Below are 13464 nucleotides of genomic sequence, written 5' to 3'. Positions count from 1 at the left end.
TTCGACAACGGGGCAGTCGAAACCGAAACCCTGCCACTCCTCTCCATGATCCTCTAAGTCCCGTAACGCAACACGCAATGTTGCGTGCAAGTTTTTTTTTTTTTTTTGGAAGTGGTCTATACGGCTATTTGGTTATCGGCTATTTGGAGGAATAAATGCTCGTAAGACTTTTTTTTTTTTTTTTTTTTTGCTGTTGTAGATGATGAAATTGTGTTCTGCATAGTGCAGCGGACATACCAGCGCCGTGGCAACAGAAGCTTCGAAAGCTGGCTGCACGACCGCGCTCCTAACTGTACTCATGCTGTGCAGCAACTACGGCGTTGCCAGGCCTAATAGGAATGTCGTTTACATGGCAGCACTTTAGCGGGAGCTCGAATTCAGCCAACTCTGATGCGTGAAATTTTCTTTCATGGTATCCACGTTTTTGTTGCGAGATTCTGCTGGACGCGAGAGATCGATAATTGCCGTAAAGCGCGACAATGGCAAGCACTTTTGTTACGAATGTACACATTTATGGGTACACGACACGCAAGCTATGAAAACAATTGTTTTAGAGTTCGCAAATCGAAGTAATCGCTAACGAAGTAATTGTGAATTCATCTTCGAAGAGAGATAGCCCTTTTAACCGATGACGGTTCGAGGTATATAGCTTTTGGTGACGCATTTATAGCTATAGGCCACTGTTTGTAGTCGCTCGTCTCGAGGGCAACGCAGTAGCCGTTGATTCAGTCTATTAGTAAGTGATTGTTAATTATAGGCAAACTCTTACTCGGCAAAAAATCGTCAGAATCGGCACTACCCGCAATCGGCACGGCTAACAAAGTCATGGCGGCGCAGCCCGTAAACGGTGTTGCCGCTTGTACTCTCCAGTATACTCAAACACGACGTCTGTTGGCCGCCAGCAGCAATATAGGAAAGGGTCAATTAGCAATCGCGTGCTGAGCCATTGTGACACAGTTAGCAAGACCGAAACTTCCCAGTGTTCTCAATTTTGATATCATAGCAGAAAAGATCAAATCAGTAATGTTATAACTACATAGTGTAGAGGAATGTGCTCATGTTGGCCAGAAACTTGAGCAATCGAGTTTGTTATTGTTGCGACAGTAGACTGAACCAGCAAAACGATTAAAAACGGGAACACCATGTTCGCACCAAACAGTGGCGCAGGGTAGCAGATTAAGGCAAAACACGGGGGAAAAAAAGTAATTCTTCCTTTCCTGTTTTCTAACAAATTATGCTCTGACGTTACTGCAGAGGATGAGAGACTCGCTCATAGAATATACATCACAGGCTTGAGCAGTATTCTTACCCCTAAGGTGCTCGAGGCGCGAAGTAGCGCCTCCCGTACTTACGTCTAGCACTGCCCTTCACGGCTAATGTCTCTTTTTCTTATTACTTTAAGAAACAAGGGGAAGGAGCGATCTGAGAAACCAAGGCGTGATTACGGCGGGAATGCTGCGAGCCCGTTGGAGAGCCGGGGCCCCAGCGCCCTCGAGAGCAGACGCACAGGCGAGAGGAACGCATTCAGCTCAGGTAAGCGTCATCTCGTCCCGCGGGCCTCGCCGCCGCGCATAGCGATTTTTACGACGGCCGCAACGCCCTAAAGAGCAAACTGGGCGCCGAGCGAGAGCCGCGCACCTTCGCCGAAATTGTGTTAGCGCGCCCGGCCCTAAAAACTAATCATCGTCAGGAACCTAAAAGCCCCCCCCCCCCCTCCCACACACACACGGACACACACTACGGCTTTACAATCAGCGGCGCGAGTTCTCTTCCCTAATAGGGAAATAAAATATTATCCTAGTAAAAAAAGAAAAAAAAATCCTGGCTGGAAAATTAAATAAGCTCGACAACCCAGCCAGCATTAGGGAAGAAATTACAACGTACGTATAAAACGCAACGCGAACGCAGCCATATTTCTGGAGAGCGCGCAGCCCATAACACGCTGCGCGAGAGAACCGCACAAACGGACTGGAGACGAATAAAGTGCGCGATAATAAAGAGGGAGCTGGGTGGTTTTCAACGTCGGCGGTGGTCTCCTCTCGCTTTCCGCGGCCGTCCCCCAACGCGAGCGCCGAAAAGGGGCCGCGACTCGCACAAAAGCGCCCAAACGAGATCTCCCGTAAATAGCACACCGGGCGACTCGAGAAATGACGGTAATAGCCAGGACCCGCATAACAGCGCCCACGCGAACGGCGGCGGCGACGACGACGAACGACGAGGAGTGCCGCGAGAAATGAGCCACGGAATTATCTAAAATTAAAGAGGGACACGCACACACACACAAAACGAGTCATTGTTGTTTGCGAAAGGCGAACGCTGTTCGTTAGAACATGGCGTAATACTTTAAAAAGCGCGCTCGTTCCGCGCATTCGTATAGTACGCACCACGAAACGCGCTTCCTCTTCTCCTTAGCCTCCAAATTTCTTAGTGAGTCTAATCCCTCCGCTCCTTTGATATCCCCGAGCCCGGTTGTCATTAGGCGCGCTTCTTTTCGTTCTCGTACTCTTCTGGCGGTTTGGTTGGTCGCTGCCTTCTCCGGTTTTCTTCCGTTCAGCTCTCTCCGTCTTTCTTTGGTCGCAACCGGATTGTACATTATTAAAAGGGAGGCAGCCCGGAGCGCGCTCCGGCTCGGCTCGTCGCGTTAATTATTCACGCGAGCTCCTAAACGACCGAGCTGCCCGTCGTCCGCAGGCGAGGGACGTTCCTCGCCGGAGTCACCGTCAGCGCTTCGAACACGCGACCGCGTCTTCGGAACGTCTCCGCGTTGGCCCAACATCACGGAGAATCAGCAAAGACCGTGCGTGCCCTTTCGTTTCACACCAAGTGCGACCGCAGCCGACGCTATAGGATTCCATGGAGGCAATCAAGCTGTTCCAAAAGTGCATCGCCACCGTGCGCGTCGTCTTTGCGCGCTTCTTACTACCGGTAAATTGCGCACAGTGAATGCGGCGTGATCCTGCACCGCAGATCACGTGGCGGTCGAACTGGCTCACGTCGGGCTAGGAGTAAACAGGAGCATAGAATAATTGGATTTCGACGTCATCACGGCGAGACCGAGTGCAGACGGAGATTAATTGGGCAACTGCGCACCGCGTTCGACAGGGCCTCGTGTCCAATCAATGCGAGCCCAAATGCCAAAATGGCGCCCTCCTATATAGTCACAAATAGGGTGAGAACGGCAGGGCTATTGACCCATACTCTGCCGACGACTTTGCGCATGCATCGTCATCGGCGATGCCGGAATGATCTACTCAAACAGACGCAGATTCGACACCACATTCATATTGGGTCCTGTCATCCGCCCGCACATCCCAATCGCAACAGTACATCTATGGTGCCCGCAGCGCGTCTCCAACTGGTGTGTTTAGCGTCCTGTGCTGTCCGCACGTCAAAAGTCGTCCCCAAGTGCCAACAAATGACGGTTCCTAAAGCCCGACTGTCGCGCCGTCGGACGTCGCGATCCTGGCGCGTCGTCATAAAAATGCCGGCGAAAAGCCCGAGCGAACGCGAGTGTCGCTGTCGTCGTGGCGTCCCAACTCCTGGCTGCCGTAGCTTCCGCGGACCGTCAAACTGGAGGGAGACACGCGGGAGAAGAGGCGTCTGCCTCGTCTATCACCGCCACTGGGACACCGCCAGGATCGCGACCGGCGACAGCATGACACTTCTATGACGTCACCAGGCGGAAATCGAGGGACCACTTTTTATAGACGCGGTAGACACACCAGTCGGAGACGCGTTCCAGGTACCACGCTACGACGGCCAACACAATGCCAACGCGAAACAGAGCGACAAGGAGCTTGCGCCTAACCCGATGGATACACCAATGCGGAGGGCAAGTTCGCCTGCTTCTTGGGCAGAGCGGTGACGTCAGAACGCCGAGCCCTGATTGGCTGATCGCGACCATCTGAGCGTCGACGCATCTGAGCGTCGTCTGCTCGCAACGTCGTCCGCGTCTGTCTTACCTTTCCTGCGACTTTCGGAAGTGCAGAGGCCAGATTCACGAAACGATCTTACGCCAAAAATGTGCGTAAGACAAAACTTGAGAACAAATTCGTATTCACGAAACGAAATTTTCGTACGTTTTGCGCAGGTTACGACGAAATCCTACGACAGCTCCGAAGCTGTCTTACGCACTTCTTACGATCAAATCAGCATGGCCGACAGCGTCGCGGTCGCGACGACCCACGGACGTTTATTTTTCTACGTGCGCTTCTCACGCGTCCCGACTACAAGCAGCAAAAAAAAAGTAAAAAAGTACTTGAAACAGACTACGACGAACAAGAACGCTGGATCCACAAACAACCCGGAAAAAGCTTCAACGGCCACGATTCCACCGAACGCCACCAAGCGAGCACGGCAGTTAGGTCTAGCAGGCACTCCGCGACTCGGCGACCGTCTGCCCACGACCGGCTGGCGTGCTGAACGGAATATGCCCGCGCGACCCTTGTGAACCCTTCCCGTACTATACTTTGATCGCTGACCTCAATTTTAGATTAAGAGGTCAATTTCTTCCCCTTGTTATCTCCTTGTTTCCCGAGGCAACGGTGACTCTCGCCGGTGAAAAAGCGGTGAATCTCCGACAGACGCAGGAAAAGTAAAGCAGCCATCGCTTTGACTAGCAGACGTAAAGCAGACGACGTTAACTGCGCCAACCCACCGACGCCGTTAAAGAATGAGGGGTCTCGCCGCACACGAAAGGAGGGAAAAAGTATTTGGGAGGGAACTGCGAACACTAACACGCTCACTCTCGGTTCATAGCAAACAAACCTCGGCGCCTCGGGACACCTCGCCAGTGAGTCCTTTGACTTCCCTCCTTGATGCGCGTCTGCTAGTTGTTAGACAAAAACAACGTACCGCTCGAGTTATTTCGTCTGCCCTCTCTTAAAGGCGATGTCGAGTTCGCTCCGAAAGCCGCAGGAAAGGTAAGACAGACGCAGACGACGTTGCGAGCAGACGACGTTGCAAAGGAGCAGACGACGCTCAGATACGGGGTCGCGATCAGCCAAGCAGGGCTCGGCGTTCTGACGTCACCGCTACTTCCTTTCTCATGCGCAGAAGACGAAAACGAGCCCACTTGCGAGGCGTATACGGCCAAACCCCTCGATAAGAGCGGTAGCTCGCGCCACCTCGCCAGCGTTTTTAGCGAGTGTTACCGGCGCGGCATGTGAAAGATCAGATAAACGTGGTGTAAAGGGGAAGGAATCCAGAGCGCTGCGGCGTAAGCGCATCGGCGTATTTTTATAGCAGTCTTTCTCGCGAATTCGATAGCCGAAAGCACGCGTTCAAGAAAACAATTTGGGCGGTTGGCTAAACGCGGAACGACAAAACGCAAGAAAAGAAAAAAAAAGAAAAAAGAAAATCAGCGTAAAATGGGAGACAATCGGGTCTCGGTCGAAGGGGCATAATCCAGCCGTGGCGCGCCTCGAAATGAGAGCTCCACTAATCGGATTGAGTTCCATTCTTACGCGCCACTCTCTTTGCTTCTTCTTTCCTCCCTCGGCGCGTCGTGTGTTCCCTTTTTTGTTCTTTTCTACCCGTCTGTCTCCGGGTCCTCCGTCTCCCCGATCGTGCGAGGGACAGCGGAGCCAAGTATAGAAGGCGCACTAATCCGGCTGGGCAGTCTGGCGGTTTTAATTAACTTCGGAACTTGAAAGACAATACCCGCAAAGTTCACTATGCATTTCCTTATTCCAACTCGCTAATAAAAGTAACGCGTACATAAAACAAAGAAAAAAAAAAAAAAGCCGCCTCTATCTGCGTCGACACAGTAACTCACAGGATGAGAACGAGAGGGAAGAGTGTCAGTTGTGCCGCCTCCAGCGCAAGCTTCCGGCCTTCGAGCGTGCTTCGAGCGTGCACGCGCAGTCAGAGAACACGGCGGAAGACAACTGACGAGTGTCAGGGGCCGTACGTCCAAAAAAGACGCCCTGCCGTCCTCATCCTGTCAGCGACCATACTGCGATGTACTTCATAACTAACGTAGCGAGAAAGCGTTGCGACCATACAGCGATGTACTTCATTACCTTTTCTTTTTCTCTATTTCAGTACTCCGGTAGGTATACGCCTGACGAAATAAACGCTAAACTCGACGCGAGAAAGCGCGACCACCTCCATGTCGAAGTGCAGATTATTCACAATCGTCGCATTTCTCGAAGAAATTCACAGCGGGAAGAGTCGTCCTGAACGTGCCCTCAGGCAGGAAGATTTTCACTACCTATGGGGTGCGCTGCACAGCGCCCCATGTATGGGAAGGATCTAAATATCGGAATGTTGACTTTAACCTTCTTTTAATGATAATAATAATAAAAAGCAGCGTTCGCGGGATTGTTTTCTGTGAATGGGGAATAAACAGGGCCCTTCCGAGAAGCTCTCCACTTGTATTGAAGGGCAGGTTTCATTGGACAGAATCTGTGGCACGAGCTTTCTAAGAGTATCCTCCCCACTACGAAAACAAAGAACGGACAGCGCATTGTTTGCAACCTGTTATACACCTAGCCGTCAATAACAACGCAGGAAATAACGTATATGTGGACACGCAACGGAGGAGAAAATTGTTCGGATCACCAAAAAGCTGACTTTGCTTTGCCCGCGCATAAACCTTCGTGTATGCCTCGTAATATAACCAACAAATGCAAAAAAAAAAAAAAAGCACCTTATAAAAAAGTATAACAAAAATTTTGCTGTGATTTCCAAAAAAAAAAAAAAAAAATATTGGTCGCCAAGTTTAAGTTACCCGTGATCGAACAAGGTCTAAACCTAAACAACGAAAGAAAAAGGAACCTCAACGCAGCTGTACAACTAGAGCCACACCGTTAACGGGGAAAACATCGTTATTTTTAATTGATATTAATGACAGTGTAAAAATGTTCATTCTCGGGTAAACCCCTTTGTAGATAACTGTTTAATTCATAGGTAAACAAATTTACAAGAGGACGGAAGTAGTGCGAAGGAATTTAGTTAAGATAGCACGCCGGTGGGATGAATGAAACGTGAGCCTAAATATGGGAAAGCACGATCACCTACATGGGTGGTTTTAGTAGACCGTGTTTTCAGGCCACGCTATTTGTAACGGGAGCTCACCTTGCCACTTCGATGCAGGCTCTGAAGCGCAGTGGGGCTTTCAAAACGACCTACTAAACTCCCTGTTGATTGCAACGACTAGCAGTACCATGTAGCGTAAAGAACCTTGGAGTTTATTTTACCCAGTTACTTCAATGCAATAAGCGCATTGAGTATACCGTAAGCTTAGCAAAATGTTATATTTTGTTTGTTTCCCAGAATTTTTAAAGATGCGTAATGCGCGTGTGCGATATGAACTCGTTACCAGACTTACTTAACTGAAAATTTAGAAAAAATCAAGAGGCACAATTTGTCCGTAATAACTATATTATCGATAAACAAGCACCCCTGGCATAAAATAATGCTAGTGTGGGAATAATTGAACGTTAGAAGGAAAACTTATAAACTGAAAGTTTTTCATCAAATTCCTTCTCATGAGATCGGTATGCATTTAAAGATACAAGTATATTTTAAAGTCAACTGTCATTTCAGGACGGTGCGATCATGCTAGAAAGATCCACGAGTGCTCTTATTACACAAACATTATTGTTAATTCGTTTTACGTGAAAACAACCAGACTCTTGATGGACAACGATGCCGCGGCAACTGTTCAGCCTTACGTATAACAACGCATTTTTTTTTTTTTTTATAGTTTCCGCAATCGCTTTTTTTCTTTTTGAGATTTTTGTTCTTTGTGTTTTGTACGAGAATAGCCACGAGGTGGAGCCGGTATTCTCCGCAAACAAGCAAGCAACAGTGGGCAGGGCGCGAAGGTTCGATCGGACGGTCGCAACCCGGCGGACGAAGCGGGCAGCGCAGAGAGGACAAAGCGCACTCACCTCAGCAGCAGCGTAGAAAGTGACGTAGCACGAGGGAACCAGCGTTGAGGAGAGGGAAGAGAGAGAGTAAGAGAAAGAGTTCAGCCTTCCCGGTTCACGCGGTCATCCCTGCAAGAGGAAAGACAAGCGGTGAGCCAGCGAGACCAGCGAGAGAAAGAAGACGACACATTGGCAAGCTCTAACAAAACACACGCCCACAAAGAAAGAAAAGAGGCAACATTAGAACACACGAGTGATGTGGATTCAGAATGCACGCTGGTCTTGCAACGCTGCCAATTTTCAGTTGGAATTCATCGTAGTCTAAACCTGGCTGTCGCCGACAAAAGCATTACACATGCATATCAACAACGCTCATTAAAAAAAAAAAGTGTTTTGAGGGAAACCGGTCAGGTTTGCCAATATAGTAATTTTCCCGCTAAATCAAGCGTTTTTATGGTTTGCCTAGTGGGACAAAATCGTCGACTTGTAGTTAGTGTTTTTCAAGTCATGTTAGCGTTTTCTCTCGCGGTTTAAAAAGTTCTTCAGGTAAATTCACCAATCGTAAATACCTTAATTTGTGTCGTAAGTCAGATGCACAGGCTCGTCGTTTCTACTTACCCAATAAAATTGTTTTCAGTGACAAAAACGCTTGCCACGCCATTGAGATATTACGGTGGAATATATTTAAACACGATGCCTAAACCACGACACTGGGAAGGAACTTGAATATAAATTAGAAAGGACAGACTAATGGTGACTGACAGCGTCTCAAACTCAGCTAAGAAGCTAAGAACAGTTATTTCGTATCACGCTTTTATGTCCATCTCCCAAAGTCGACCACAGCGTCAACAAATTATAACTTCTTTTTTTTTTTCTTTAAATTTATCTTTTCAAGCCCCTTCCCATGTAAGCGTTTCAACATCGTAATTAATACATACCAGCTTGCCTGTAGTTACTATTTTTTTTATTGAAATACGGTCTGAACTAATTTGGGTGTCATTGCAAGAATTTATTTTCCAAGTCTGCCAGGCGACGTGGGCCCAGTAAGCTCAAACATCAATTTATAAAAAAAAGCGGGCTAAAGGATTTTTAACTTTGAGACTGCATGGTTACTGGTCCTTCCAAGCGAAGTCAAACGAGTTAGATGACTCTGCTGGAGATTACAACTTCTTCAAAGCGTGTGAATTTGGATACTGAAGCTTTAAACCGGCACCATAATCTGTACAAAGGACCAGAAATATGAGGATGTACTGTGCTCAACGTAGGTCGGCACGTATGGTTAGACAGCACACCTGTTAACACCTGGTAACAGTAAGATCATGCAGTGGACATCGTTCCGAGCGTGGAAACAATCCGAATAAACAGGAGAGCTCCCTTCTAAGGCTTCTATTATTTCATAAGCTGTTTTAAAGACTGTTTATAGCAGTAAACAATGGTAAAAATCGTTCATACCCTGCAGCTCAAATTTAGCGGTTTTCCGGGAAACCTTTTGCGGCTTCTTTCTTTATTTTTGAGTAGGCAACACTGAAACCGGCGGCGTAGCAGGTGAGGGTCACAACGAAGAAGGCTTTCTTTCCACTCGCGATATTCCCACAGCCCTTCCCCTCCAACCGACTGCGGCACGCGTGCCATGAAAGCGCAACAGAACGTGTTCTTTTAGGGGTCCTGGGTTCAATCCATACCCTTGCCCGTTTCGATCTGGATGAGCATCGTACCGGCGTGCGGTTGTGTATCACTACTGCATGGTGCACGCTGAAGACCCCAGGCTAGCTGCTGTACCGCACTGGCGAAACTGCTCACCTACAGCTGAAACGCCACAGGCCCACAATGGCAGACTAACTTCCGGCTGTATAAACGTACACACACCACACGATTTATTCACAACACGTTCCTTTTTATCTCTCTATATACAATATCGGATAGGAAGTAGTTCCGACCGGGGACCCCTTTAGTGAATGTGTTTGGCGGTTTGCGCGAAAACCACTGTTTGTGCGAAAACACAGTTTGCGCGAAAACCACTACGGCACTCTTCCGCATTTTTTTTATTTCAAAATAGTACTGGCGGGCATCATAATTTACCACTTAGATTAGTACCCGAACCGAACGCCTCCAACCACTGTAGTAGTTTTAATGGCAGTCCTTCAATACTGAGTAAAAACACACACACACAAAAAAAAAAAAAAAAAAAAAAAAAAACGTGGATGGCTTGCATTAAAAGTGTGAATGTCCGTAATGGAAACGGCCTTATTTTCGCGCGCTAAATGCTTCGCAAATCTATCCGAGTAAAGAATTCGGGTTGTTTCGGGGTGTACGAAATTTGGCGATTTAGAGCATTATGCTACATTACTCTATTCGTCACCATGGACTGATATATTCACTTGGTAAATGTTTGGCGATACCTCAAAAGTCGCGAAATTTAAGTTGCCGCTAAAATCAAGTCGTCTACAATATTTCGTAAAAGCACGAACAAAAACCAAAAAAGCCAGCTAATACCAATTAATTACTTCTCCCTTTTTCTTTCTTTGATGCACAAAACACAATGCACTTTTGTTTAATGCATTCATAGAGGAAGACCAAAGTAGGCCAAGGGTAGGCTTAGCATTTGCTGCCGTTAAGCATGATTGTGACGGTACATCAGTAGTCTAAATGGCTTAGTCTTTTTTTGTTGCGTGGGAGCGAACGTTGAGGACAAGGTTGCCATCTCGCATCGACACCGACTACAGAAAAAGACCTCAGTGCACCGACAGGCAACACGTGAAATGCTCGGCTGTCGTAGACCACCTAATGTCTCTTGGATCTGCCGTCAAAGAAGGAGGGATATCTACATCGATGAAACGACACACGACTAAATCCAAACAAAGCAAGGGTTTGGAGAACGCCTCGTCTCCATGGCGACCCCGGCTTGCGTCACCCATCCACGCCCGAAAACGAACAAAAACTAACGATGTGGGGCGCAAACTCCCGCGAGGTCGGGACACGGGCCAGCGCAAGCTTCGCGCCCGAGTCTCGATAAAAGCGCGAGACGCGAGGCGAGGACCTCGCCTTGACGAAGAGCAAAGAGGGCGGCGCGCCTAACGAGCGGGGCCGAGCCAATAATGCGCACGGTCGTTCGGGCGCGCTTCGGAAGTTGTACAACGTCGGGGTCGCCGCTTGCTCGGGGAGCCCCGACCGCCGATTCAGAATGAAGACGAATTACCGGTTGAAACAGGCACCGACCCGCCTTTGTTTCGCTTAGCGCGTCTCGACGCACGCGACCCTAATTAAAGAGCGCGGTGCTAATGCGTCGCCTCCGAGGAGTCGTTCCCCAAACACGCAAATTAAGATCTCCACTGATCGCCGCTCTCAGTCTCGATACTACTGCTCCTTCATTCTTTTTCTTTGAATTTTATCGTTATTTTATCTTACAGGTCTTCTAATTCGTCTCGAGGTCCCACCACGGTACTAATGAGTCGTTCGATTCCCGTAAACGATTCTTCCCGCCCTTGTACCGAAAGGAAAAATAAACGAGAGCAAATAGAGCCACGAACTCGACACAGTATCCTCGTTAGCACCGACCCGAGACACCAGCAGACGAACTCGGAAAAAACTCAATCCGTGGCGCGGACGCACGGACAACACATGAAGGCACAAACGCGGGGCGAAGGAAGCCAAGGCCCGCGACGGTCGAGCAGCGAGAGTCGGTGTACGAAGTGCGCCAAGCAGCCTCCACCGGAGACCTCCCTCGAAATGGTTCCAAATGCGTCGCGCAGATGTCGCCATAGCTCGCGCCGTAGCTAAGCGCTCTCCGGGTTGCCGATCGGTGTGACGTGAGTATTAAGTCTAGCGCCTTCGTTCGACACCCGATTACTGCGCACGTCGAGCGCGCTTATACTTATGAAGGGAGGCATTAAAGCGAGTCCCGTCACCCGCCTCGATACCCACCACCCCATACTTTATCGTGTCGGTTCGCCGATTTCTTCTTTACTTTTTTTTTTCTTCTTATCCTTTAGGATTCAACCGACTACGCGTGAAAATGAAAGAAGAGAAAACGGGTCGCGTTTAATGGAAGTTCGTTAGAGAAATACGACCCCAGGGTTTCATTTGATAGCTCGCGTGAGAAGGAAAACGCCCCGTGGGCTGGTCAGTGCATGCCGTGTGTTGTTATTAGGGAATTGGAGAGAGCGTGTCCCGTGCGCTCCAATGAGTCGTACGGCATGGCAATTCACCGATATTTGTTTGCAAACAAGCTCACTACCACCCCCTATTGGCGGACCCCTGCGCGCTTCCGGTTTTCCTCTTCTTTTCCATTTGTCCCTCCTCCTTTTGTTATTTGCACTACTTTGTAGAATGCACTAATGTTCTTACAAACATACTACAGAAACTTTTCTGAAGGAAACTCTTCTTATCCGACCGCTGTGCGTTGCTGAAAAATAAATAAATACACTACCGGAAGTCTACTGGGGCACCAAATACTGTGGCGCCCTCGTGGTATCAACTCCCACCGAATGTGGTGAATAGAGACTTTTAGCAAACCGTTGCCGTATTCCGCGTGCCGCACTACCGGAGTCTTTGAAGCATGCTTTTAAGCGCGCGCCCGGGTGACACCGTGAACGCGAGGCGCGCGCTTAAAAGCATGCTTCAAAGGCTCCGGTAGTGCGGCACGCGGAATACGGCAACGGTTCGCTAAAGGTCCCTAATAACGCATGCGGAGAAAGGGAGGGAGAGAGAGCGAAGGGAGACGACGGACGCCCGTGGAACTCGCTATATTCTGCATGTGTAGCGAGACCCCCGGCGCTGAAAAAGGAAACAAAATACCGAGGGATACCGTTACTGTTATTTTAACTCAAAATGGTGTCCTAAAAAAAAGGCACGGGAATATGAATCAATTTGGTGTCTCGTTCAGTATATATGCCTTTCCGCGAAAATGAAAGTAACTCCGCATAGGTTTGCCACTATAAACTCAATATCCTTCAGTGAACAGACGGCCTGTGTGTAGATCCCAACTGAGAAAAAATGCAAAGATTAAAAAAAAAAAAAAATAAAGGCACCTAAAATCTCGAGTTTGGCGTGGCATGCTCGTTGTTGGAAGCGATGGAACGCGCAGCGTGAGATAGTGGCAGCTTTGGTTCCAGCTATCTCGCCATTATTCTCTTTGCTTCAGTTTCACTGTATTGGAATCATAACCATTATCGAGATATGGACCGGGGTCCGCTTATTTTACTTCAGTAGTCGGTGCCTAGAAAGTACTTGTGACTAAAATATCGCAATGCACGATTCTTTATATTGCGGAATTCAGTCAATATTTTCGTCATGCTTGCCCCATTTCAAATCATGTAATCTCTCGCCGGCAATAAAGGGTAAGCCGAACGCTCAGACCAGCAGAAAACACAGATGTAATGGCATTGCTTTTCCCCGCGCGTTTGAACGACGCACACGACTGCTCAATCCCAATGAGTCGAACGACAAAGGAACGAAGCAAAAATAACCAAAGACCTCCCTTCAATGTCCAAGGATCTGGGGGCGGGGAAATTTGAAATTAGATTCTGGAAGTTTCTGTTAATTAGGGCCCACCTCGAACAGGAACAAAATATATAAATAGAGAGAGAGA

The 13464-nt window shown here is 48.5% G+C and overlaps 1 protein-coding gene across 2 annotated transcripts in view; it reads right to left on the bottom strand.

Annotated features, from left to right (window-relative positions):
• LOC8024530 (poly(rC)-binding protein 3) overlaps positions 1-13464 on the bottom strand; it is a gene marked incomplete at its 3' end in the record, with an annotated part of 460140 nt that overhangs the window by 86605 nt on the left and 360071 nt on the right. For both annotated transcript variants that reach the window (XM_042289920.1, XM_042289921.1), the window contains 1 exon segment: positions 7899-8006.

Source organism: Ixodes scapularis, unplaced genomic scaffold, assembly GCF_016920785.2.
Source record: "Ixodes scapularis isolate PalLabHiFi unplaced genomic scaffold, ASM1692078v2 PGA_scaffold0__279_contigs__length_252992795, whole genome shotgun sequence".
NCBI classification, from domain to species: domain Eukaryota; kingdom Metazoa; phylum Arthropoda; class Arachnida; order Ixodida; family Ixodidae; genus Ixodes; species Ixodes scapularis.
Note: the sequence above shows the minus strand (reverse complement) of the source record. Positions and strands in the feature narration are given on the sequence as shown.